At 42.8% G+C, this 26,804-nt stretch overlaps 1 protein-coding gene across 4 annotated transcripts in view; it reads left to right on the top strand.

Annotated features, from left to right (window-relative positions):
* The window catches only part of SLC9A9 (solute carrier family 9 member A9), a 902,600-nt gene that overhangs the window by 838,004 nt on the left and 37,792 nt on the right, over positions 1 to 26,804 (top strand). The gene's annotated exons all lie outside the window — the stretch shown is intronic.

Genomic DNA, 26,804 nt, shown 5'->3' with positions numbered 1-26,804 from the left:
ACATCCAAATAAAGTCTCAAACACTGGAAAATCTTCCCAAGTACTGTTGTATACAATAGCTAGGGCAGATCTCTTACTTCTAACCGCATTGATCCCACTGAAGTAGTCAAGTAGGTTGTGGGGTATTGTTGCATGGCCCTCTCTCACTGGGTCTGAATAGGCCTAAAACCTTGACTCCAGGTTCTGTGGCTTCTTTTTCCAGTCCTGCTGTTTCCGAGCCACTTAGGTAGATATTTTTCTGCCTTTTTCTAGATGTTTTTCTGCCTCTTTCTTTAGATATTTTTCTGCCTCTTTCTAAAGACCTATGTCTTTAGCCATAGGTATTCAGACTGTGCGCTCTCTCTCTTTCTTCCTGCTTTCTGAATGTGTTTTTTTTGTTTGAAATATGTTTATTAAGGTAACACAAAATGCACGTACACAGCTGTAAGAGTAAAACAGGCATGTCAGTGACTCCGCAGAAGTTCCAAGTCTGCCTATCAATCACTTCCCTTTGCAAGTGATTTAAGTGGTTACATAGAATGAGTTTGCTTGTACAGGCTCTTCCCTTAGGGATTAGCTGTACTCGGGGCCGGTGCAGGAGTATTTGGTGCCCTAGGTGAACCATCAGGTCACGCATCCCCACCCCCAATTTGCCTATTGACAGCAGCTCCAGCACAGCACTCCCTTCTGTTGCAGTACTGGCTCTCTCCCTCTGGATCTTGGGCTGGTGGGATTTTGCCACCCTCAAAATGTTGCTGCTCGATGACTGCACTTCAGTGTAACTCGCCTTGAGCTGCCAATGAAAAGGTGTGAGCTAAATTAAAAAAAAAAACCAGAAAAATTCATTTTTATCAAATTCTTAGTCAATTTTGCAAATGGCTGTTATTGTCAGATGCACTTAAACAGCTTATTAAGATCAAGTATATTGCTGAATAGCAAGTTATTCATGGCATGTTTACCAAATGACCTTTTATACTAGCATAAATTGTTTTAATTAGATATGCAAAAGATAAATGACTGAATATAGAACCTACTTACTTGCGTGAATTAAATAATCCCCATAACAAATGCTGCGAATTTGTACTTGACATAGGCCAAAACTCCATTTCTATTCACCACATTAACTCATTAATTTCAATTTGCTAGAAATAAGGTGGTCCTAAAACAGATATAGTTGGAAAATGAATGTTGGAGAAATACTCAAGTTTACTAACATGTTTGCATAAGTGAGTTCTATGTATGTGATGGATTACAGATGTGCATAAGTAGAATTGTATTAGTATATGTTCTGGGTACATCCTGGATCACACTAAGGAATGTATCACTTTAAGTCTAATCATAAGCCTTCTGAAAAATACTTAAAGGATTATATTCAAAAATATGTTTTAACAAGAATTACTTAAATGTGACCTTTATTGTAGTTCTTACTTATACCTCAACTTTATTTATGACTGTTCCTTAAATATGTTGTAAACTGAAAGCTCTAGCCAAGAAAGTAAACTTTTTTAGTCTGGTTGATCATGTTCCTAGAGGTTAATAAGATACCTGTATTTTTATATTTGATTAATTTAATTAGTGTATTTCTATTTCACCTCCCAAAGTCCTATGACTATCACAATGGACTATTTATTTATTTATTTGCTTTTATATACCGACATTCGATCGAGATATCACATCGGTTTACATATAACTGAACAAATAAGGCAAGATCTGCTTGTTTTACATTGTAACATGGTAACTTGTATAAAAGAAAAGAGAGAAACATTTGTATTTTAAAATTATAACATTGCAACTTGGGAAGATAAGGTATAGATTACGAACTAAACAGAGTCTTGGAGTGGTTAGCTTTGTGTGGAGACTTTGATGGAAAGCTTTTAAAACGTGGCTAGGGGGGAGTGGGGGTGGGAAAGAGTGATTAAATGTGGGGGGCTGAGGGTGAGTTTCGGGTAGGTGACAGCGGATAGGGTTTCATTTTAGAGGCAGAGATGAGCCCGAGGGGGAGGCTAAGTATCTGGTGGGAAGGCTTTTCTGAAGAGCCAGGTTTTGAGTTGTTTTTTGAATACTTGAGTGGAAGGTTCTTTTCTGAGTAGGGGCGGGAGGGAGTTCCAAAGTGTGGGGCCCGCCACGGATATGGCTCATTTGCGGGTAGAGGTGAGGTGCGCTGTTTTGGAGTTGGGAACGGTGAGGAGGCCAGAGTCTGAGGATCTGAGATTTCTTTGTGTGGAGTATGGGAGTATGGCAGTGTTTAACCAGTTCATCTCGTTGTTGTTTATTTTTTTGTGGATGAGGGTGAGGATTACAATATAAACTAACACACATACAGTTATCGCAATAAATAAGAACCAACGTAAAATCTTTCCAAACTACCCATTAAACTACCCATAAATTAGAAGCAACATATGTAGTAATAAAACCCATTGCCCTACCAAGCCCCTCATCCCAATCATTAATACAAACACTAATGTTAAATGATATCTAAGCCAGTTAATTTCAAGACATTATTCCAGTTTTTATATCTTTAATTGACTAAACAAGTTTTCACTTGTTCTTGAAAAGACATATAGATATTTCTCAATTGGGCCAGTAATGCATTACAAAGAAAAGGAATCATACCTGAGAAAGAACGAGCTCCTATTCTAGCTTTCATAGTATTTTGAATTGAGAGAATCTCTAATCTGATTTCTTGGTTGGAACATAAAGCTCTCATTGACTGGTCTCACCAAATCTTTTCCCTCAAATTAATGGGGCTGCACTCTGTCAAACTTCAGAATGTTGACCAAAAGTTTAAAATGAATTTGCACCGATTCTAGGACTGCCAATGTAAATTTATCAAAAAAGGAGAGGACCTCTCTCAACAGGAAGTTCTTATCATAATCCTTGCAGCTGCATAGTCAGGCTGATGCAATACCGTGTGCTGGCCACAGTGTTTGGCTCAACACTTCCATAACCCCCGATGCAAAACGAGGGTTAGCGCGTCCAAAACGTGCATCCAGCCGAGTGCATAGATAATAGCGCTCATGACATGTAAATTCATGTTGATGAGGCTATTTGCTATTTCCCCCGATGCAAAAAAATATATATAATTTCGCCCAACACGTACATTTTAACCCTCAAAAATGTATAGAATATCAGAAAATACTGCTTTTCTGTAGTTCCTCCGACTTAATATCATGGCAGTATTAAGTCAGAGGAACTACAGAAAAAGGAAAAACCTTAAAAAAAAAAATTAAAAACAAAAAGTGTGCTGGCAGTCATGTTTCCTAACCCGTGGCTATGCATAGGTTAGGAAAATGGATGCTCATAAAATTGAGCGTCCATTTTCCTAACCTGTTGACAGCCACCTCTCCTGGGAACCCACTGCCGAGGAGGTGCTAGGGGCACCCAATTTCCCCTGGCACCTCCTTTTTACCGCAGCAGCCCATTTAAATATTACATTGGATGCCCCAGAGAGGTGCGTTGGCGCAGGTTAGGAGAGTGGGCGCTCAATCATGAGCACCTGTTTTCCTCGTGCCGATATTGCATTGGCTTGTCTGTGTGCAATCTACCTTTTTCAGACACAAATATTGAACGAATTGCAGCATTCCAAATGGGATGAAATTACTGCTTGTAAATCCAATGTTAAATTCTGAAGGTGCAAAAAATCAAAGTTGCCTAACTTGCCAAAGACAACCAGAAGCTCTGTTAGAGACTGCATGATCTTGACTTTCAGAAGAGTAGAATCAAGGATAATCCCCAAACTCTTTACTTCAGTATATGGGGGAATATCAGATTTTTTTAAATCAATTTCAGAGAATTGGGCTGACCGGGCAGCATTCCCCAACTAAAGAATCTCTGTCTCTTTACCATTTACAGTATCCTCAGATGATTGTCACTCATCCAATGTGGAATTATCTTCATCAGTGTTTGCTACTTATCAATTGAAATCTGCAAGAGTCCTTTCATGAAATGTACATCGTCAACATAAATATATATTTTCACCCCTAATCTCCTAATAACATGTCCCAAAGTGTTACTGTTCTGGCCGCGAGTGCCGCGACCAGACCCTTACCTCCGTGTTCCTGGATCTGTTCCCGCTTCTGTTGGCCTAGTTTGCAGCCTGTTCGGTAGTGTCCCCTTGAGGGCCGCGCCGCCGGGAAGCTTTCCAAGGATGCCCTGCCTCTAGGCGCACGCGCCACTTGGGCGCTTTTCTAGGCTGTTTCCCGCCAGTGGTGACTCCGCCCAGTTCCTGACGTCAGACGCCGCGGCCTTGATAAGCCGGCCGCGGACACTCAGTCTTTGCCTTGCAACGGGCTTACCTATCTGTTCCCTGTTGCTTTATGCCCCAGAGTGAGCTGCCTTTGGAACTCGCTCCGTTCCTGCTTGCCTGCTACAGTACTTGCTTGGTTCCTGCTTACCTGCTACAGTACCTGCTTGGTTCCTGCTTGCCTGCTACAGTTCCTGCCTGGTTCCAGTTCCCGAGTCTTGCTACAGTTCCTGCCTGGTTCCATCATCCGAGTCTTCTACATTTCCAGCCTGGTTCCAGTACCCGAGCCCTACTACAGTTCCAGCCTGGTTCCTGTATCCGAGTCTTGCTACAGTTGTTGCCTGGTTCCAGTATCTGAGTCTTGCTACAGTTCCTGTCTACTGTTCTAGTCTGGTTCCAGTTCCCAGTCCTGTTCATCAGCCTGCCCGCTCCAGTCTCAAGATCATTTATTTATTTATTTATTTATTTAGAATTTTTATATACCGACATTCTTGATACAATATCAAATCAAATCGGTTTCCAATATAACAAAAACAGTCGCGGTTGAGGCGTTACATTAAACAAGGTGTCTGAACTATAGAACTTAAATATTAAATAGAGATAAATGAATCATTGAACATCGTTAATAGGCGTAACAAATAAGTAAACAATAAATAAGATAAAGTAAAAATAAAGTAGAAAAAACTACAAGGAGCAGCAAACTATGTTAGTGGGCGTGACATGAACTAAAGTATCTGCTAGGGTATCTTTCGTAACATATTGATTGTCCTAATCTGGCGTAAGCGAGTCCTAAGGGTAGTGAGCGGGTCCTAAGGGAAGTGAGAATGATCATGGGTCCTATAGAAGACTGTTATCATCAACCCGCCTAAGTCCCAGCAGCCGGGCTCCTCCTGGGGGGGCTTCGGCTTCCAAGGGTGAAGCCTCACCTAAGTCCCAGCAGCTGGGCTCCTATGGGCTCCTCCCGGGGCAGCACCAGCTTCCAGGGTGAAGAGCACCTCTACGTCCTGCCTGAACATCTGCCTCCCGGCCTGCGGTGTACCAGAGACATTGAATACCTTTCCCAGTCTCTTGCAGGTTGGCCCAAGGGTCCACTAAATTGAGACTCCATTACACAAAGGGTGCAAATAGACCTTGAACAGTAATGGGGATAATGGGAGGCCCTGAGGGACACCCACATAAAGTACCCAGTTCTCCAAGTTCCCAAGACTCAAAAAACGAGGAGGCGGTCTACTTCTCGCAGCAAAAAATACACTAGGAATGTCTCTTCAAACTACTTTATCCTCTCACTCTCTAGAATTCGCCGTATTCAAATCCTCCCAACTACAAATAGGGCTTATATACGCCACCCCAGGATATCTAGAAGCTGATCCATCACCGTTGATTGAAAATATAGTTAAGCACATCAATACTGACAAACCAGCGATTCTCCTGGGGGACTTTAATCTCCACGTGGACACATCCCCGCGCTCACCTAGTTGCGAAACCTTCCTAGACACACTAAAATTCATGGGTTTCAAACAATTAATTAATGAACCCACACACAAAGCAGGTCATACACTAGACCTCATATTCATCAACCATGAACTTACTCCTGCCTCCCAACCAAAATGCCTTCCAGTTCCTTGGTCAGACCACAAGCTGATCAACGCTGTACTAAACTTAAACCTACCCACCCCACCAAAAAAGCAGAACAACACAATTCAACTCAAGAAACTCTGCAGCCAGGAAACTCTTAGCAATAGCCTATCTGGAGAGCTCAACCAACTGGACCTCACAAACGCTGACTCAGCCATATCTTCCTGGAACAACATCACCAAAAAAGTGGCTGACACTACATGCCCGTCTATCACCAAAGCCTCCCAAGCAAACAAAGACAATAGGAAACCATGGTACACCCCAAAACTAAAAACCATTAAACAGGATCTCAGAAAAAAAGAACAACATTGGCGTAAAAACCCAACAGCTACTAACCTCACAGCATTTAAGTCCACGATGCACCTTTACAGAATATCCATCCTCCAAACAAAAAGAGACTTTTACTCACAAAAAATCCACCACTTCATCTTCGACCCCAGAGCGCTTTTTTCTTTGGTTTCATCCCTCACTAAACCCCCATTGACATCCATACCAGATGAGAAAGCGGCAAGCAAAGCAGAAGAACTTGCAACCTATTTCAAAAACAAGATCCCAAATCTACTAACTCAATCAAAGAATAACAAAAACCCTACGTCAGTTACACCACCAGTTGCCTCTCCTTCACAAAAGGCAAGATTTGGGGAATTCGAACCGACTTCATCTCTAGAGATCGAAAACATCATAAAAAAGCTCAAACCTTCTTCACATCCTCAGGATACCATCCCAACCAATCTACTCATCACTTGTGCTAAAATCATCTCCAAACCCATTGCACAAATCATCAACTGCACATTAGCTCAAGGGTTAGTACCTGACCCTCTCAAAATGGCAATCATAAAACCACTCCTAAAAAAACCTAATCTGACTCCAGATAACCCGGCCAATTTTCGCCCAATAGCTAATCTACCCTTCATCGCAAAAATTTTGGAACGAGTTGTAAATAAACAATTAACAGAATACCTAAACGATAACAACATCCTCTCCCCGTCGCAGTACGGCTTCCGCAAATCTCGAAGCACGGAAACCCTCCTAATCTCATTAACGGACTCCATCTTACTGACTCTGGAAAAAAGACAGCCCTGTCTTCTCATCCTCCTAGACCTAACCGCAGCGTTTGACACGGTAAACCATAACACTTTAATAGATCGTCTGTCAGACATTGGAATTAGAGATGTGGCACTAAACTGGTTTATATCATTTTTACAGAACAGACAGTATAAGGTCAAAGTCAACAAGGATGAATCTCAACCAGTCAACTGCAACTTGGGAGTCCCACAAGGATCCTCACTCTCTCCAATCTTATTCAATATATACCTCCTCCCACTCTGCCAGCTCCTCCTCAATCTAAATCTCATATACTATCTATACGCAGACGATGTTCAGATTCTGATTCCAATTACCGAATCTCTCCAAAAAACCCTGGACTTCTGGAACTCATGCCAACATGCCATCAACAACTTGCTCTCTAGCCTCAATTTGATCCTTAATCAGAACAAAACAGAATACCTCCTCATCTCCCAAGACGGAACCTACACACAATCAATTAGCAACCTGTCCTCACAACCAACTCTCTCACCACAAGTCAGAAATCTAGGAGTAATACTAGATAACCAAATGAATTACAGATCTCTCATCAAGAACATCGTAAAGGATGGATTCTTCAAATTACAAGTCTTAAAAAGACTGAGACCACTCCTCCACTTTCAAGACTTCCGATTAGTTCTACAAGCAATCATTCTCACAAAAATAGATTACTGCAATGCACTTCTATTGGGCCTCCCTGCTAACGCCATAAAACCACTTCAGATGTTGCAAAATGTGGCTGCAAGGATCCTAACCAAGACTAACAAAAGAGAACACATCTCTCCTATCTTAAAAGACCTACACTGGCTTCCCGTTAAATTCAGAATACACTTCAAAGTGCTTTCATCAATCCACAAGGCACTACATAACTTTGCCCCACTCGAGCTCAAAATCCCTCTCAAACTACACACCTCTACCAGGCCAGTGAGACAAGCCTACAAAAACAACCTTCAGATTCCACCGATAAGATCATCATTAAGTAAAAGAGCCTTCTCTACAGCCGGCCCCAAACTCTGGAACACTCTCCCGTCAGACCTCAGATTAGTGCAATGCCCCACTATATTTAAAAAAAGACTTAAGACTTGGTTATTCAATCAAGCGTTCTCATAAGCAACAGCCTGCCGAACTATTCATGCCAAGGACCCTTCTTTAGTAACCCCCCCAGAGAACTATATAGATCATATCCAGAACTCTCAGGCCTTCTTTGAATCCTTAACAGACTTAAATCCATTCCCAGATTGATACCTTGCTTCTTTGTTTTAGCCTACATTAGGCTCTGTAGCATTTACGTTATGTTATGTTATTACCCCATATAGCTGTATCCAAGTTACTTTTACCTGTTCATTGTAAGACATTAACTTGTCATTGTTCTGTTCAGAATGTAAACTGAATTGATCAGTAGCTCTGTTATTGGAAAATCGGTATATAAAAGTGCAAAATAATAAATAAGATCTAATTCTTAAACTCAGCCCTTTTCCATCTATTCATAAGAAAGGATTCTATCCACAATCAGTCAACTGCAGTAAAAACTGCTTGTGACTGACCACGTTAAATGCAACAGGCAGATCTAAAAGCCCTAAAAATACAGATTGGCCACAGTCTAACAATAGCCACATATCGTCTAACAAGAATATTAAAACAGTCTCTGTTCTTTTTCTTTTCTTTTTATCTTTTATTAAAATGTGTTAATCGCTTAACATAGAAACATAGAAATGACGGCAGAAGAAGACCAAACGGCCCATCTAGTCTGCCCAGCAAGCTACGCACTTTATCCATTTTTTCCCCTTTTTTTTCTCTCCCACCTGTTATTATTGGCTTCCAGTACCCTCCAGCCCTAATTCCCCTCCACCCCACCATCAATTTAGAGAGCAGTGCCGTATCTGCATCCAAGTGAACATCCAGCTCAATTAGGGGTAGCAACTGCTGTAACAAGCAGGCCACACCCTTACCCCATACTCTTACCCACCCCTGTTTTTATTTTTTTGTTTGTTTGGTTTTTTTTTTTTTGGAGATAGCAGCCCTCCATCCTTCCGCTCCGTGAAGGTGGAACACCAACTACTGGCCACTGGCATCCCGCTCCGTGAATGCCTCTGTGGCTACTGCCGCTCCGTGCAGTGTTTGAATGCCTCTGTGGCTACTGCCGCTCCGTGCAGTGTTTGAATGCCTCCTCTTTATTCACGCCCTCTAGACTTGATGGATCCACAGTGTTTATCCCACGCCCCTTTGAAGTCGTTCACAGTTTTAGACTTCACCACTTCCTCCGGAAGGGCATTCCAGGCATCCACCACCCTTTCCGTGAAGAAATACTTCCTGACATTGGTTCTTAGTCTTCCTCCCTGGAGCCTCAGCTCGTGACCTCTGGGTCTGCTGATTTTTTTCTGACGGAACAGGTTTGTCGTTGTCTTTGGATCATTAAAGTTTTTCAAGTATCTGAAAGTCTGAATCATATCACCCCTGCTCCTCCTTTCCTCCAGGGAGTACATATTTAGATTGTTCAAAGCTAACTCACTAAACGATGTACAAAATTGACATGCTGTACGGGATCTAGTCTTTATACTTCTTCAGTAAATCCCTTAATTGACTTGATACTGTAGATTCCAATAGTTTTGCAAGAGCAGCAAGGTTTGGTACCAGATATTATAGGAACAGTCCAATGGGTCTTGGTTATCTTTCTTCAGTAATGGTTTGATTATTGCCTATTTAAGGGCTGATGGGAAAATGAACGATTCACTATTTCCCCAAGGAAAGCTAGCACACGATCTGGTAGACCTTTTAAAAGCCAACCAGGGTGAGGACAGGTTCCCTTGCTACTTTGCTTATTAGCAAGTGTTAGGTCTTAAACCAAAGATTTGTCTTTACTACATGTCTGATTGTTATGATGCTCATGGAGCCCATCCCACGAGCAGCCTCTCACCTGCACTGCACCAGCCTAACGCCGCAGGACTCCTTCGTGCAGCCTAGGCCGCCCCCGGACCATCGCTACCTCTCCTCATTGCCCAACGCCACTTTATGCGGCAGGAGGGGCAGCTATAGCTCCTTTGCGGCAGGAGCCGCCATCGTCGCCACTGCCTGAGCTGCAAGGAAGCTGCTCCTCCTTTCATCTTCGTGGCCCTGGTGCCGCCACCGAGAGGCCTTTTCATGTAGCCCTGGTGCCGCCATTGTTGCTCCTTTACACGGCAGGGATGCCGCTGCCTGCTCCTGTCCCCGGGCTCTGCATAGGCGCACGCGCACACCTCATCACAGTATTTAAAGGGCCAGTGGCGGGAAAAGCCCCACGGCCCCAACGATGACATCATCAGCCTGCTCCTTCACCAGCCCTATAAAAGGGCTGTCTTCCACTTCCTTGGGGCCTTCAAATCGGACATCACAGTGGTCTGTGGTCTTCTTCTGGTCAAGGTTCTCTGTGGTCTTCGCTTGTCTAACTGGCTCCTCGTTTGATGTTCCGGATGTTCCTGGTCCTGTTCTTCATTGGAGCTTCTTCGTTGTGTCTTCAGTGTCCTGATGTTCCTTGTCCTAAAATTCCAATGTTCTATGTCCTGAAGTTCCTGATGTGAAGGAACAGGCTGATGATGTCATTGTTGGGGGCGCTGGGCTTTTCCCGCTGCTGGCCCTTTAAATACTGTGATGAGGCGCGCGCATGTGCCTATGCAGAGCCCATGGTCAGGAACAGGCAACAGCGTCCCTGCTGCGTAAAGGAGCAATGGTGGCATGAAGAGGCCGCATGAAGAGGCCTCCCAGCAGTGGCACCAGGGCTGCGAAGATGAAAGGAGAAGCGGCTTCCCTGCCACTCAGGCAGTGGCGATGATGGTGGCTCCTGACACAAAGGAGCTTTAGCGGCCCCTCCTGCCGCTTTCAGTAGCATTGGGCTGCGAGGAGCAGCAGCGACGGTCTGAGGGCGGCCTAGGCCGCACGAAGGAGTCCTGCGGCGTCAGGCTAGCGAGGTGCAGGTGAGATGCTGCTTGCGGGATGGGCTCCGTGAGCAGCATCATAACAGCAACAAACTTGTTGTGGTTTCGGAGGCCCCGAAACCCAAAAAGAATTTTCCCCGAATTTCGGGGAAATTTCGTTTTTCGTGTTTGCATGGGGAGAGGGACACTTTTTTTTTTTTTTTTTTTAATTAAAACCCACCCCAAACATTTAAATAAACTATAATACAACACCCCCCCTGATCCCGATCCCTCCCCAAGACTTACTAAGTACATCCCTGGTGGTCCAGCCCCCTCCTGACCCCCCCAAGGCTTGCCAATAATCCCTGGGGGTCCAGCGGGGGTCCGAAAGCGATTTCGTTGTCGGCTGCCAGTAATCAAAATGGCGCCGATAGCCTTTGCCCATACTATGTCACAGAGGCTTTCGGCACCATTGGTCAGCTCCAGTCACATGACAGGAGTACAAGATGGCGCCGATGGCAATGTGACAGGGGCTGACCAATGGCGCCGGTAGCCCCTGTGACATGGTAGTTCAGAGGCTATTCGGCACCATTTTAAAGAGCACGGCTTGCAGTAGCATGGGCACGGAGGGCAAATGGAACCCGGGACCCCGCTGGACCAGCAGGGATGTACTTAGTAAGTCTTGGGGAGGGATCGGGATGGGGGGGTAGTTTGTATTTATGTAGAAAACTGATTTTAAATGCTTGGGGTGGGGTTTTTTTAAGCTTCCTTTGCCATTTCGTTTTTTGGCCCGGTTTCGGGTTTCCTCGTTTCGTTTTTCAAAAAAACGAAACGAGAAAACCCGAAATTTACCACGAAGTATCCGAGTCAAAAAACGACCCGGCAGAAAAAAACGAAGCACATCTCTAAACAGCACCCCCTCCTCAAAGCCCCCTCTTTAGCCTCTTCTCTACAGCTGAAGACAAGAAGGCATATCTTTTATACCAGCTTGGGTCCAAACACAAGATCTCCAAATGCTTGGAAGGAGCTGAAGCGATGAGGCAAAGAACATACTGAGACGGTACACAGACACAATGAAACTCAGAAGAAGGCATGACCCAGATTGAACTGAAGGCACGGATGTAGTAGTAGCATCTTGGTTCTTATTTAGTCAAGATGGAAGTGAGGAACACATAAGCATCATCTTCCTGGCCTCAGTGAATCCTGGTCATTTCCATGGACAGCATTCAAAACCAGAAAATGAGGAATAAAATAGGCATAGTTCTCTTTCAGTTGGTTTTTTTTTTTTGTTTGTTTTTTTTTAATGAACAAGCTATTTCCTTTCAGAATTTTTTTTTTCCGAAGAAAAGGCCGGTGAGGTCTTGAAAGCTTGTGCCCTACAATATCTTATTTTATGTGTCCTTTAAAAGATTTCACCACTTACAGACTCCAGTTTTCTCTAGAACTTATAAGGGTATTAGAACTGTAAGTAGAATATTTCCTACAGTTTCCAGGTTTCAGATATGACTGGAAATTTTCATTAAAAGTACATTTGGTGTAATTTAGTTCTCCCATCCCTTTACAGTTCTGTAATTAATAATTAGGACGTAAAAGTTAGTCTTTATTTTCAATTATTGCTTAAACAAAATTAGCAAATGTGAGGTAATTAAAAATTATAATCATGCCCGTGAAAAACTCATTAGTTCATAAAATGCTGTAAAATGTAGGAAACTTAGCTCTTCTGATTGCGTGAGGTAGCTAGACCTAAGGCTTTATCCAATTTATATTCACATCAGAAAAAAAATATTCCTGTTAATGCCTGATGCATAAGGAAGTGGTAGGGTGACTTTGCTCATTAAGACCAAGATTCTGATTAGAATTTCGAGATTGGATTTGCCTCCTGCTTCACAGCAGGCCTGAAATGGCCTAGAGAGAAATGGTAAGTTTTCAAGGTGGTAATGGTGCTTTATTGGTAAGCAGGAGGGTCAGCCTGACTACTACATTTGTACAGCCCAATCTCGATTCTTCGTCCATTGCAAGACAGCCAGACAGAAGGGCAAAGAAAGAACCGCATAAGTGTTAGGGACACGGCCAAGAGAGAGCATTGTGGACTGCTTTTCTGAGAACTTGGACTGCTTTTATAGACTCGGCCTAAATAAAAATACATATATATATATATATATTTAAAGTGTTTTCCCATTGTCCAAGGTCAGGTTGCTGTTATTGAATCCTGCCCAGTGAACAGCATTGTTCTAATGATTCCCTCTGCCTTTACTTGATTTAATTTTTATAGATTTAAAATACAAACACCTTTAGGTCTACCCAGGAAAGACTTTTTGGTGGCTCGTGAAAAGAGCATATGCTATTAAGACTGGGAATCTTGCAACTTTGCATTTGAAGTGGCAGCAGGAATGGATGCACCATTGGGCAGGGTGAAGTGTTTGCATATCGGGGCGAGGAGAGAGCCTGTGTGCGGTGCTTCCTCCTGGGGTTGGGCCTCTGATGCCCTTTGACCTATTTATCCCATGTGCTAACCACCCAAAGTCAGAAGGTCGGTGGAATTCCCCATGGTGGCACATGGGCCTAATTATAACACATTTTTTTAGCATGTGGGGGGGCCGATGTAATAAGCCGCACTCAACCTGCCGCGGGTTTTCCCACGCTGACCTTACGCGTCTGTAATAACGTATTCCACATGTGAAAAAAACGCGCACAAACTGTACTAAAACCTGCAGCAGGTTTTCGCAAGTACATGCAAACTGCATGCAAAGGAGGCAATTATCCATTCATGGGCCATGCAGGGAGCTGCACTAGCAGGGAGAACGGTTAGTGCGGGTCTTTTTAAGCGGGGCTTTTAGCGCTTGGGTCAGGGAGGAGTTAAGTTAAAGCACCTGTGACCATTTTTCTTATTGCTGGCATTGGTGTGGGTGGGTGCCCGTGCGGCTCTAGTGTAGTCATGGCTTTTGTTCGCTTTTTTCTGATGCTATGGTCAGCGGAATAGCGGCAGAAGCCTTACAGCGTGGCAGAAGGTCGGAGAGAGAGAACAGGCTGAGAGAAGGCAGTTTCGAGGAGGACCCGAGAGGAGTTCCACCTTCAGCCCCACACCCAGGCCGCTAACTCTCTTGAAAGGAAAAGGCTTTCGCCCTGATAAATCATCAATCGAGGGTCTCCACACACGGCAGGTTTTCTGCGCAGTTTGCTAGATATGAACTTGAGCGCGTGGTTTTGCATGCATAATAGCGCGTGTAATTGTTTCTGAGTGGATTCTCTGTACGTATCTCATTAGCATTCCCCTCTATTATTGCATCCCACGCAGCTGCCTGTTTTTGCTGTACATGCTGAAAAAAATACATGCAGAAAAATAGCACCGGTTTCAGTCTAGGTTTTATTTCATTGGCCCCATAGCATGGTAAACCTTTGTTTACCATGCTTACCCCATATGGTAAATATGGAAAGTTACCTACATAAGTCCCTATATGTGTTAAGACTCCCTTAAACTATCATCACTTCATTCTTATAATCTTCCCCATTGTTCATAGAGGTAAGTAGCTCTGCTGTAAGATCCTTATATGGCCCTTTAAAACACAGTTACACAAGTAATGATATTGATTGTGTCAGGGAAATATTTTGCTGTTAAAATCATTAGAGGGTCATAGTACTGCTCTCAAATTGTTTGGGCGGTAGTATCAGCCGTATCGAGCAACAGAAGTGAAAGCTGATGAACCACACTGAATCAAATTGAAAATGTGAACACCATGGGTGAAACAGATTTTTTTACTCATTTAGTAGACCTCATACATGGGGATCTTGTAATGCTAAATATCATATCAGTTAATGCGCCAACCAATTTAATCATAGGTCATAAATGAAGTTTTTCTTTGCTTCGTGATAAAATCCAATATACAAAGTGAAATGCAAAATATATCACAAGCATTGTATAAAAGTTCTTTTGTATTATTCCAATATTCAAGTTTCGAAAATTTTTACTTAGCTTGATGTAGCGCGAAGAAACGCCATATTTCCATTGTGTAAGAGGCTCAGATTATAGAAGCCCGACACAGACCCATGTTTTAGCTGTGCCTTCATCAGGGGGCCGAAATTTGCTGCGGATAGTAGCAAACATTATTTACAGACCAAATATTTATACTCGTAATACTTGCAAACGATATTCAGCGTTGTGGTACTAACATGTTAAGAATGGCTTTTCCTGCCGACCTGCCGATAGTGCGTTTCTTCAACCAGAGGGGCCACTCTCACGCCATTTTTTTTAAAAATTCCACAACCAATCCACAATTGCCACGTCGGCAGCAGTTGACATCAGTAGTTGCTATTGACAAACCGGACCTTTAAATAATGGAATACCATTCTACTGATACGTTCAGACCGTGGGGTTGTACAGTATTTAGATTGAAAATCCATTATTGCTCCCTAAGATTAAGGAGTTGTTGTGGTATTCCATTATTTAAAGGTCTGGTTTGTCAATAGCAACTACTGACATCAACTGCTGCCGATGTGGCAATTGTGGATTGGTTGTGGGATTTTTATAAAATGGCGTGAGAGTGGCCCCTCCGGTTGAAGAAATGCACTACCGGCAGGTCAGCAAGAAAAGCCGTTCTTAACATGTTAGTACCACATCGCTGAATATCATTTGCAAGTATTACGAGTATAAATATTTGGTCTGTAAATAATGTTTGTTACTATCCGCAGCAAATTTCGGCCCCCTGACGAGGGCACAGCCGAAACATGGGTCCGTGTTGGGCTTCTATAATCTGAGCCTCTTACACGATGGAAATATGGCGTTTCTTCACTCTACATCAAGCTAAGTAAAAGTTTTTGAAACTTTGGAATATTGGAATAATACAAAAGAACTTTTATACGATACTTCGATCACGAAGCAAAGAAAAACTTCATTTATGACCTATGATTAAACTGGTTGGCACATTAACTGAAATACTATTTAGCATTACAAGCTCCCCATGTATGAGGTCTACTAAATGAGTAAAAAAATCCGTTTCACCCATGGGGGTTCACATTTTCAATTTGATTCAGTGTGGTTCATCAGCTTTCACTTCTGAAAATCATTCACCATCAGTCACCATCTGGATAGCAAAGTCAGCCTGATAAACTAGCCGGCTAACTATGGAGGTATATTCAATTAGTGCAGCCACTAAAGTTAGGACAGCTGTTTGGCACGACCAGCCTCAGCCAGATAAGTTATCTGGCTAACTCTGAATATCGGAATTAGCTGGATCAATTATTCAGCCAATGTAACTCCTCCCCCAAACTTCCCCGGAATGCACAGCTGGATAATACGGTATCTGGCTACAATGTAGCCAGATAAGTGCCCAAAAATTCATTCATTTATTTTTATTTATTTATTTATTTATTGTTTTTATATACCGACATTTGTTTAGTAACCTCACATCGGTTCACAATTAACAGAAACATTGCAGCTGTGCTAAATAGAACGAACATGTGCAACAGTGCTTTACAATAAACAATAAACATTTACAATAAACAATAAACTTTACAATAAATTTGTTAACGAACATATGCAATAGTGCTTTACAATAAACTTGTTAACTGTGGGGGGGAGGGGAGAGAACAGTGGAACAATGAAAGGGAAAAATAATATAGCGGTACAAAGCAAATTGTTGTCTCACTGAATTTATAAGTCTACAAATAAATAGAATGAATTTATAAGTCTATAAATAAATAGAATGAATTTTATAAAAACACAATTGGAAAAGAGAAAAGCTGGGTATGAGAGAAAGAAATGGGATAGAAGTCTTATATACAATTGATATACAATCGATATGAATAATTGCCAACAAAAAGTTAGGTGTGGAGATAAAGAAATAGGGGATGTACATTTAAGTACATTAGTGGGCAAGGCTGTAGGAGGAAGGGAGAGAGGAGAGCGTAAGGGTTAAGTATAAGCCTGTAGGAAAAGCCATGTTTTCAGTTTTTGCTTAAATTTTATTGGGCATGTTTCTTGCCGTAACTCCGGTGTCATATTGTTCCAACAGTTCGGTCCGGCTATGGTTATCGCATGCTTCCTAGTTGACTCAAGAGTGGTGGTTTTATGTGTGGGGGTGTGTAGGGTTGGCCGAATGTTGTGTTCTAGGGGTTCTGGAGTGTTTCTGGAAGTAAATTTCTTTATTGAACATGTCATGTTTTCATTGTGTAGGGTCCTGTGCATTAGAGAGAAGGTTTTGAACATGATTCTCTGCGCAATGGGGAGCCAGTGCAGATCTCTGAGTATGGGAGTAATATGTTCCGATTTTCTGGTGTTGGTGATTTAGCCTGATAACTAGTGAGTTGTCCAGCTAAATGCTTCTAAATAGGGACCTCATTAATTTTCAAGCTCCTTCAGCAGCTCCCCTGAGATTTTCTTTCTTGTAGGAGCAGGCACCTAGCAAACTTTACAAATGACATCAAATACACTGGATCCAATTGTTTCATTTTAGCTGTCATGTCACAAAGGGCATTGATTACTCTGACCCAATCAGATTGCTCCCACTGAGAACTGCAAAAAGGGTAGAATATAAAAAAAAAAATATTCCGCAGTAATACGTTTAATTGAGAGCGAGTATTGATATTTTATTGGTGTGCTTTAGAAATGTTAACACCACAGACGGCCGTCTGCTTTCTCAGTGGCTGACCTGTGCGTTGCAGTGCCGAAGATCCCCCAGTTGGATGCACGAGTCAGGTCTTCTGCTCCCCGGATGGGCTGGGGGATGCTGCAGAGGCAGCACTCACAGGCCCTGGGTCATGGTTATTGTTAAGGGTGACGCCTGGTGGCCGGATTCAAAGTCCAGGATTGCAGCGTTCTGAAGGAGCCCCAAGTGCTTGGCCCCCCCCCAACCCAGAACTATCACTGCAATAACTGCAGTTGGTGTGGTGGGGAAGGATTATAAAAAAAAGATAAGGGCCTTTTCCCCCAGTAATTGCAAATGAAGGCTCTGGCATCAGGATCCCAGCACTGGTTCCAATGGAGCTGGAAGCTCAGGAGGAAACTGAACAGAAAGATTACAGACCAATTTGCGGTTCCCAAAGGTGAGGAATTATAAAATAATTTCCCCTTGCTTTGTTTGCAGATAGTAATTTCACATGTATGTTTTTCCCTCATGCGTGTTAATAAATGAGTGGGACACGCTGGTTTGCCTACTCCTCTGAAAACTTCCTATTTGAAGCTCTTGAGTAAAATATATATTTCTTTATATATTTTATATGTTCACAAACTTCCTTTAATGACTTTGGTGGACACTGCCAGCTTCTGCACGCATTTTTCTTCATCTCTTATCCCTTGGCTGCATGCATTGCCACTCCTGCTATTGGAGTTGCTAAATGAGTGGGACCAGCGTCAGATGGAAGGAGTTTGTCAGGAGCACAACCCGTCTTGCTAAACGTGATTCTTTCAAGAATTATCTGCAGCATTTTGTGTCTGCGCTTACAGTATTCATATTAATCGCTTGTGCTCTAGCTCTAAGTGGTGTACAAGCTAACATGCACAATAAAAGAAATGCTAGCATTCATCCAACGGCGGTCAAACAAACACAACATAATAAATTAGGCAGGCGCCACTAGAAAAAGAAAAAAATATATAACTTTAAGCTACGCAGAATTATTCTTTGTGTGGCTTAAAAGTTTGATAAAAACAGGCCCCCGTGTGGAACATTGTGTAACCTTTTAACTGTAATGAAGGCGGGTAACTCTCAGCCAGCCAATTAATGCAGGCTAAATGATGTAAATCCCTTTGAAATTTATTCTCCCCATATATACAAAATCTGACACCGATACCCTCCCGAACAGAGCTGTGAGTAATTTACTGCATGCCATGAGATTTCAGTCCCAAGGGAGCAGAAGCTTGTGTCGTACCTTCTTGTCTGCAGAATTTTGTCTGATTTCAGAACACACACACACCCCGGGACGGGATGCTCTATGACTGAGATATTGTTTCGGCAGAGAAAAAGTTGGAATGGGACCCAGTTTTGGCACGAACAAGCTTTGGCTCCACTCACCCTGCACACAAACCGTGACTTAACAAAATAAGAAGTCATCTTGCCACAGGTTATAGTTCTGTTTCCACAAAGCACACAAAATGAGGGTTTCAGGCAGGAAGACCATTCTTCCTCCTCACCAAAGACTTTTTAATCCCTAAGCCCCTTGAACTGCAGCATCCTTACTAAAAAAAAAGTGCTGCAGTTCCACCCATTCCTTCTAGTTCAGAAGAAAACTGTTCCATCTGGTTTTGAAATCTCTACTTTGTGCGGCCTTTGAAAATATAAGTTACCAGTTTAAATGCCTGTCAAGAATAACGGCTTGCAATTTATTCATAGCCAGGTTCATTTTGTAACCGTGTGCAGTGGGGTAAAGTCTGTGCGTACCTTTTGCGTGCAGATTTTACCCCGAATTTGCAAAGGAAACTTGTGTGCATTTGTTTGCTTTAACGATTCCCAGGCATGTGGCCCGGTGCATGCACAGGATTGCTTGCACAAAGTTACACATGCTCTTGGAGGAGGTGGCATGTGCAGGTTATCTTACGTGCAAGGCTTATTAAAATAGAAAAGTAATGCATGTGAATTCCACCTCCGCCTCAGCTCAATCCCCTGGTACGCCTGTCTCCAGTTCGCATACAAGCTTTGGGGTACATTTTTTTGTTCGCGCACCAGGCGCAAACAAAAGTATGCCGGATTTCAATAGATAAGCACATAGCCGCACGTATCTTTTAAAATCTGGGGTCGGCGCACGCAAGGGGGTGCACATTTGTGCACCTTGCGCGCGCCGAGCCCTGCACGCGCTGTCCGTTCCCTCCGAGGCCGCTCCGAAATCGGAGCGGCCTCGGAGGGAACTTACCTTCCGCCTCCCTCCATCTTCCCCTCCCTTCCCCTATCTAACCCACCCCCCAGCCCTACCTAAATCCCCCTCCTAACCTTTATCCAGGAAGTCACGCCTGCCTCCGGGCAGCCGTAACTTGCGCGCGCCGAATATCTGCTGGCACAGCAGGCCCCGACACATGCCGCTGTGTCGGGGCACTCGGCCACGCCCCTGTACCGCCACCACGACCCCGAACACGCCCTCGAGCAGACACCACGCCCCTGGCCATGCCCCCAGACCGCCCCTTTTTGCAAGCCCCGGGACATACGCGCGTCCCGGGACTTGCGCGCACGCGCAGGGGCAAATTTCCTCAGGTTATGTTACGCGCGTAGCCTTTGAAAATCTGCCCATTTGTGTGATACTGGATTCTGCGCAGAGTTTTACGCACACTGAGCCCCAAGCTAACAGCCATTAAAACTGCAATTTATATTGTTTATTATATCCAATAATTCAGTTGTTAAAATAACCCAATCGCTTCAATCTTTCATCGCATTCATATTACTCTTCAAATATTGCATGGTAGATGGCATTTCTCACAAACATTTTTCCATCATTCAATAAGCATCTTTGATTCCCATCCTCAGCAACAAATTATCTTATAATCCTGTTCTCATCAATGCAGCATACAACTGATTATATGCAGCATACAACTGATACAAAAAAGATATATATATATCCCTACATAAATAAAAGTCTGTCCTGGCAGTGGAGGAGGGAGGGGAGAGCACATATACACAGGACTACAGCCAGTAAAACCAGATCTGGCTCCGCCTCCCTCGTGCCATGGGGTAATGTGGTCGCCCTATCTATGAGGCTCCTATACTGCCCCTGGTGGTGAGATTGGTACTGTACACCTTTTCAGAAAATACTTGTGATACATTTGAGCATTACAGAGGTAAACACAGAGAGACAGAAACCAGCGTTTTGTTATACATAGTTGCTTGGACTGCTTATTCAGATACTGAAGTCACAGAGAAAAGATGTTAAGGGAATAGTTTGCATCAAAATTAGCTGTTGCCCATTGCTTATTTCTCCTGTGAAAACAGTGTCTGCACAATAAGGCATCCTGCCACATATTATGAATATATGTCAGTTTTTCTACCCAAAATCACCATTGAACTTGTGCATTCTAACTATAAGACATATTTTCTCCATTTATGTATGTATTTTTATATTCAGGATATGGGATCAGGCTTCTGTCCACTAGCAGCATTTTAGCTTGCGGAAAAAAAGTGCAAATAGACTCTACCCCCATAGAGTATTACAGACATGAATTCTTACACCCAACAATATGATAGGTTTGAACGTAAACATAAAATCTTTAAAAACAGGCAGTATTCACCTTTTTCAAAAAATACATATAGAGAAAATTGGAATGGGGTTGGATTTCTTTTATGTAAAATAATCATCCAGAAGCACAGGTGGAGGAAAAAACTGTGGAATTCAGCACCTTCAGACATCAGGCTGGAGACCAATTGCCTGGCATATAGGAAGAAAGTAAAGGCAGGGCTCTACCCCAATAACATAATAGGCTTGGCAGACTTTTCAGATTGTAGGTTGGTTTTTTTTACTGCATTGTGCTGATTTTTATATTGTTTTATGATGATGCTGTGAACCGCTCTGATCAGTTTTCTGCATGTGCAATATAAAAATGCCTGGAAATAAATGAATAAATGAATTTACAGAGGGATTATGAGTGCATAACTTGTACGGTTAAATTGGGTATGCTTGAAAATGTAATACGATATTCTAGGTTACGTTTTTTTTTGTTTTTTTTTTGCAAACAAGATAAAATTATATTTAATTATAAACACCTAGGCAATGAATGGGTTAAACCAAGTTTTATAGATATATATGGCATTGCTTAGCTTTATAAAAAGAGAATTCATTGGTGTACAGGTCTGTGAGGTCATGAATGATTCACTGAGCAATATGTGACTACAGCATAAAGCTATTATCTTTGAGGATCTCAGCACCAAGAAAGTATGTGCTTTGCAAATAATCCAATGTTATGGTAGGCTAATCCGATTTACAAATGGATAATAAAATCATTGGCAAATACGACATCTGTTTTTTTCTGACTCATCTGAAAACTGTAATGGTTCTGTATTTGACCTGCAGTGAAACTGTGGGATAGTTTTATTCATTCACAAGATCAATGCATAATTAGCTTCAGCAGTGCTTTGGAAAGGTATCCTGTAGCTCTAAAAAATCTGTATTCCAGTATCTTACTAGTGAATGTGTGTGTAGGTAGAAGAAACTCATTGACAATGTTTTGGTTGATTTTTGAGATGTGCAGTTTCCCCATTCATAAAGCCGATTTACTTGATACAGGCTCTACTTTTGAAAATTTCAGTTGTGTAATTTAAGGAAAAAAGGCATGCAATGCAGAATTCTCTTAAAAATTCCAAAATATTGGTATTTATGTTCATTGAATACTCGCCCTGTTTGCATAAATGCGCTGTCAGGACACCTCCTGTTGCCCTACACACATGGTGGAGGAGTCTTTGCAAGAAGTAAAGGCCGTAGTTTAGCCCAAACAAAAAATGGTGTTCAAGCAGAAAAACGATCCACAGTTGAATAAAGAACTAAAACACTAAAATAAAAAGCTGCAAAGTTTGTTGTAGTGGCTGTTATGATGGCCACTCTAAAAATGGCCAAAATGTACAGAGCTGGGGAATCCTTCCTCGGACCTGGAAACAGCCAGAGAGAGTGAGGAAGGCAGGGATCCCCTACCTGGGCCAAAACAGTAGAGAAGCAGAGAGCACCGGGCTCAGACAGTCCCCCACAGTCAGTGCCCCAGGCAGTCTGGATGGCGCTCCCCTCCGAAATTCTATCCAGCCACAGCTTCCTCTCGGCTAACAAAGCGCTGAAAAGAGTTCCTTCCACCGCTGTAGTATCAGGGATAGCATGGAGAACCGGCACCCCAGTCGCAGACGAAGCACATTGGCACCCCCAGACAGCTGCCCACCTCACCTGCCCCCTTCCAACAACCCTGCTTCCTGAGGCCTCGAGACCAGAAAGAGTGAGCGAAGGAAAATCTTATTTTTTTTTTAAAAAAAAAAAAATCATTTCAGTGATTTTTTTTCAAGGGTTTCAACTTGTTGCATGCACACTGTTTTCAAAACCCCCAAACTCCTGCTGGCAAGAAGGTGAGGGCAAAGCCAGAGACGGGCTGAGGTCCTATGGCATTGTGCCGGAAGTAGAATTAAACAGACTGGATGGGGCTGATTGGTGCTGAAAGAAAGCATGACCTGAGGAAACCGCAGGTAGTGAGGTAGCGGAAACCAACCAGAATACAGATGGATAGCAGCCAAGTACTGTCCAGTAAGCCTAAAGCAACCTAGGAGGTTGGATGTTCGCGTAACAGGCTCACTGGTTTTAGCAGCTATATTAGATTGCTGCCGAGCTTATGGGTGGCTGGGTGTTAGATTGAGTTCGAGATCTTGTATGCTCATCCATCCAGGTTGGTAGAAAACAAATGAGTGAAAGAAAAATTGATTTGGATGAGAAGAAATACCTTACAAGCAGTCAAGCTTCTACGACTGGCAGCGGAGATATATCCCTGGTAGTTTAGACAGGAATAATTGATGGGCCAAGCAGCCTTTTTCTGCTGCCGTCTACTTTGTTACAACAGTTCAGAAATGTCGTAATGTTACAGGCCTACAGCAAAAATAATCTCAAAGTCTGAAATAAGTTTTAAGCACCAAAATTTTTCTGATCACACCCTGCTTTCAGAACTACCTGTGAAATCAACTTTGCACACATTTATTTCTTTACATCTGAATATGGTTAAATTGAGCATTTTGTGAAAAGCTCATGTAACCCCACCCTGGAGTTCCTGTCCTGCACGGGTAGGGCCATAAACTTATCTATAGTCTCTTTGTGGCAAGGACCCAGGCTAGTGGTAGACTCTGGCTCTTTTCTCCCCAAGGTGTGGGTCCTTTGTTGGATTGGGAAAACATTATCTTTCAAGGCCCCGAGTGCTAAGGGTATCTCTAATAGATCTGTGTGCCCCTGCGAGAGGAGTATCCCCTTTGAAAGTTCACACTGTGGGCCCATTGTACAAAATGAAGTTTACTTGCAGAGAAGCAGTACTATATGGGCACAATTGATCCGATTCCCAGCCCCACAATTTAGCTATTCAGAAGTATTCCTCAAAGGGAACCGTGTATCCCCACTTTCCAGGGAGTGGATGACTGGAGGCCTTGGGTGAAAAAATTACCCATTTCTATTGTGTGGCAGGGATTCCTCTCCAACCCTGGATACAATTAGGCAAAAACAGACTTGGCACAGAGTTGCAAATCCTCTTTTTCTCCCCAGGGGCGAAGACACCTGTGTGTTGTCCTCAATGTTCTCAATTTATTTGTTACTCAAGGTTCATTACTCTCTTGCTGCTTGGATCCCTTAAGGGAGGAATCCAGATGGAACATCTGCATCTGATGTTCCCTTCAGGTAGGAAGAGGCAGCCAAACATTTCCTCCTGAGAAAACAAATCTCTTCCCTTGAAATTCCTAATTTAACACTGGAGCGTCCTGGCACCAGGTCACCACCTCCTCTGTCCTCGTCATGGTATAGAGGGGTAGGTTTTCCCTAACCTAGGCAATCCCCCAAAAAAAGGGCTCCCCAAACCCTGGGTCCATGTGATGCACAGGTTTTCACCAGGCCTCCTGCCAAGAAAATGTAAAACCCCTGAAAATAAATCCAGAGGGATATCCCAACCATCTAGTGAATGGACTGGATGGAACCCCTCCCGACCCTGGTCATCTCCCACAGCCCCGGTTAGCCTGCTTTCCCTGACTGGGCCTGAAAAAACAACAAACACTAAGCTCCTCACTTCCTCCTAACTCTAAGCAGACCATAAGGGAATGCCCCAGACTCCCTCTAGAGAGCTGCTTAAAAAACCTCCCAGGGGAACGGCCATTCCAGACCCCCTCAAAGGGAGGAGCTGCATCTGAATGGAAACCTCCCCCTTACTGGCCTGCACTGCTCTAGCTTAAAAGCAGGACTTACCCAGGGCTTACTGGAAACCGAAAGTGGCTATGGGTCACACTCACATAGTCAACTGGTAAAAGTGCAATATGGACAACTGGGTTTTGAAACGAATGTTCAATTTGCATGTCAAATATGCTTGTAAAATGAGTTATACTGCCTATTCAGTATTTTCCTGAAAACCAATTCTCAGTTGGAGCTTCCCTGAGAAAAGAGATGAGAACCATCAGGATTGGATCCAAAAGTACCATAACAGCAGGAAAGAACTTTGATCTCTAATAAATGTTCTTAAAACAAGGGGAGCGATTTAGACTTTGTGTTAAGCCTGGTCTGTACCTCTTCTCCATTCAATTCGTTTTAGATTGCGGAATGGTTTTAAGGATGATTTTCTTGAAGTACATTCATCAACCAGAGCTCTACAATGAGATCACAAATATTAAGCAATAATAGGCCTTAGTCATGAAGTTTCAGGTAAAATGCATATTTTTTTCAGTAATCTTATAGGTCTCCTTTAGAGCTGGCTATCTCAGTAGGGTTGCCAACTACCTTCATTTTCTCAGGACAGGTTGATCCAGTCCTGGCTGTTACCCCCCTGCCTGCAGGGACTTGCGGTTCTGGTGTCCCTGCTGAGTTCCCTAAGAAAAGCAAGACTACAAGGCCCTGCAGCCAGTGTTGTAAAACCAGGTCTAGATCAACTTGTCCTGAAAGTCTGGAGCCCATTGGCAAGCCTATAAATCTCAGCAGGTCACACAAGGCTTCGGGAAGAAGAGCTAGCAAAGAGCTGGCAAAAACATGATTTCTTTGAAAGTCTTGCATGCATAAATATGTGAAAAGATTATGCTCCATTTCACATTAGCATTATGAGGGTATTTCAGCTGAGATGGATGAGCTTTTTTTTCTCAAATTGTCTTCCCTTTCAAATGTCCAAATTCCAAGCATAACGATAAACATCCAAGCCATCTATTTAACAATTCCGACCCACTGTCAGATATTGAGTATGGTTAACTTCTGTACTAGCTGTTCAGAAAAGACAATTAATGTATTTTTTTTATAACATATTTACAATAATTTACACACGAAGAGTCCAAAACCACTAGGTGATGAAAATCCCAAGTAACCAGTAAATCAAAATAACAACAATTTCTAGATCAACATCATTTTGATTTGTACATACAGCCCTACTCCACAGTATCTCGGGGGAATCCAATATGATCAAAGCTGAGAAACAGAAATACAGAGGGGAAAAAAAAACCAATATACCAATAAAGAAAAATAAATCAAGCCGCAAGACACCAAATCCTCAGAAATTACATTTTCATGATCTGCAGAGATTGCTAAGCAGTTAAATTGATCTAAGAGTAGGTAAAATATATGAATCTTCTTTAGAATTCTCTCCATCTAACATCTAAGTTTGCTGATTCCTGATCAGTGAACAGGCGCCTTTAGTTCTGCAAGCAGACAGCATTTGCTTAGAATTAGGATAGGCATTTCAGCCTTCTCCTTTAAAACCCTTGCTTCCAAGGAAAATAACATTTTTTCCCGCCTATGCTGTGGAGCTTCTGCAAGATCATGACAATTAGGAATAATGCACGTAGTTTTAACAATGTTGTCTTTATGCGTTTTTTTTTCCCCCTCCCACACTCTCAGGAAATTCTCCAGACAATGCGGGGGGAAATATGACGCATGTTGTTCAACCGTACACATCATTTTACCCGCCGTGAGGATGGGCAATTTTCAAAGTGCCCGTTTCCACGGCTCAAACACCGTTTAACACGCAGACATGGCTTTGAATATTGCATTCAAGAGGAACATTAATATTAATGCCTAAAAGTAATAACTAGTAAAACAGAGTGCAATTATTCCAAATAAAATTCAATTAACTTCCACATGCTCAATAAGCCCCAGGAGTCTCTAGTTCCTTGCCCATGACTGCATTTTCATATTGTCCATGTAGATTTAAGACAGTAGTTTTCAAAAGCATTTACCTAGTTAAAATTGCCATCCTCAGACGTGGCTAAAAGTACACTCGGCTCCCACAGCGAGCGTGCTATGAGCCTCGGGAAAGAGTCACTCCTCTGGGCATGTTTAGTTCAGGGGAGGATGACTGCATGTGTACATGTGGTTTT

Source organism: Rhinatrema bivittatum, chromosome 9, assembly GCF_901001135.1.
Source record: "Rhinatrema bivittatum chromosome 9, aRhiBiv1.1, whole genome shotgun sequence".
NCBI lineage: Eukaryota > Metazoa > Chordata > Amphibia > Gymnophiona > Rhinatrematidae > Rhinatrema > Rhinatrema bivittatum.
This window is presented reverse-complemented; position numbering and strand designations above follow the sequence as displayed.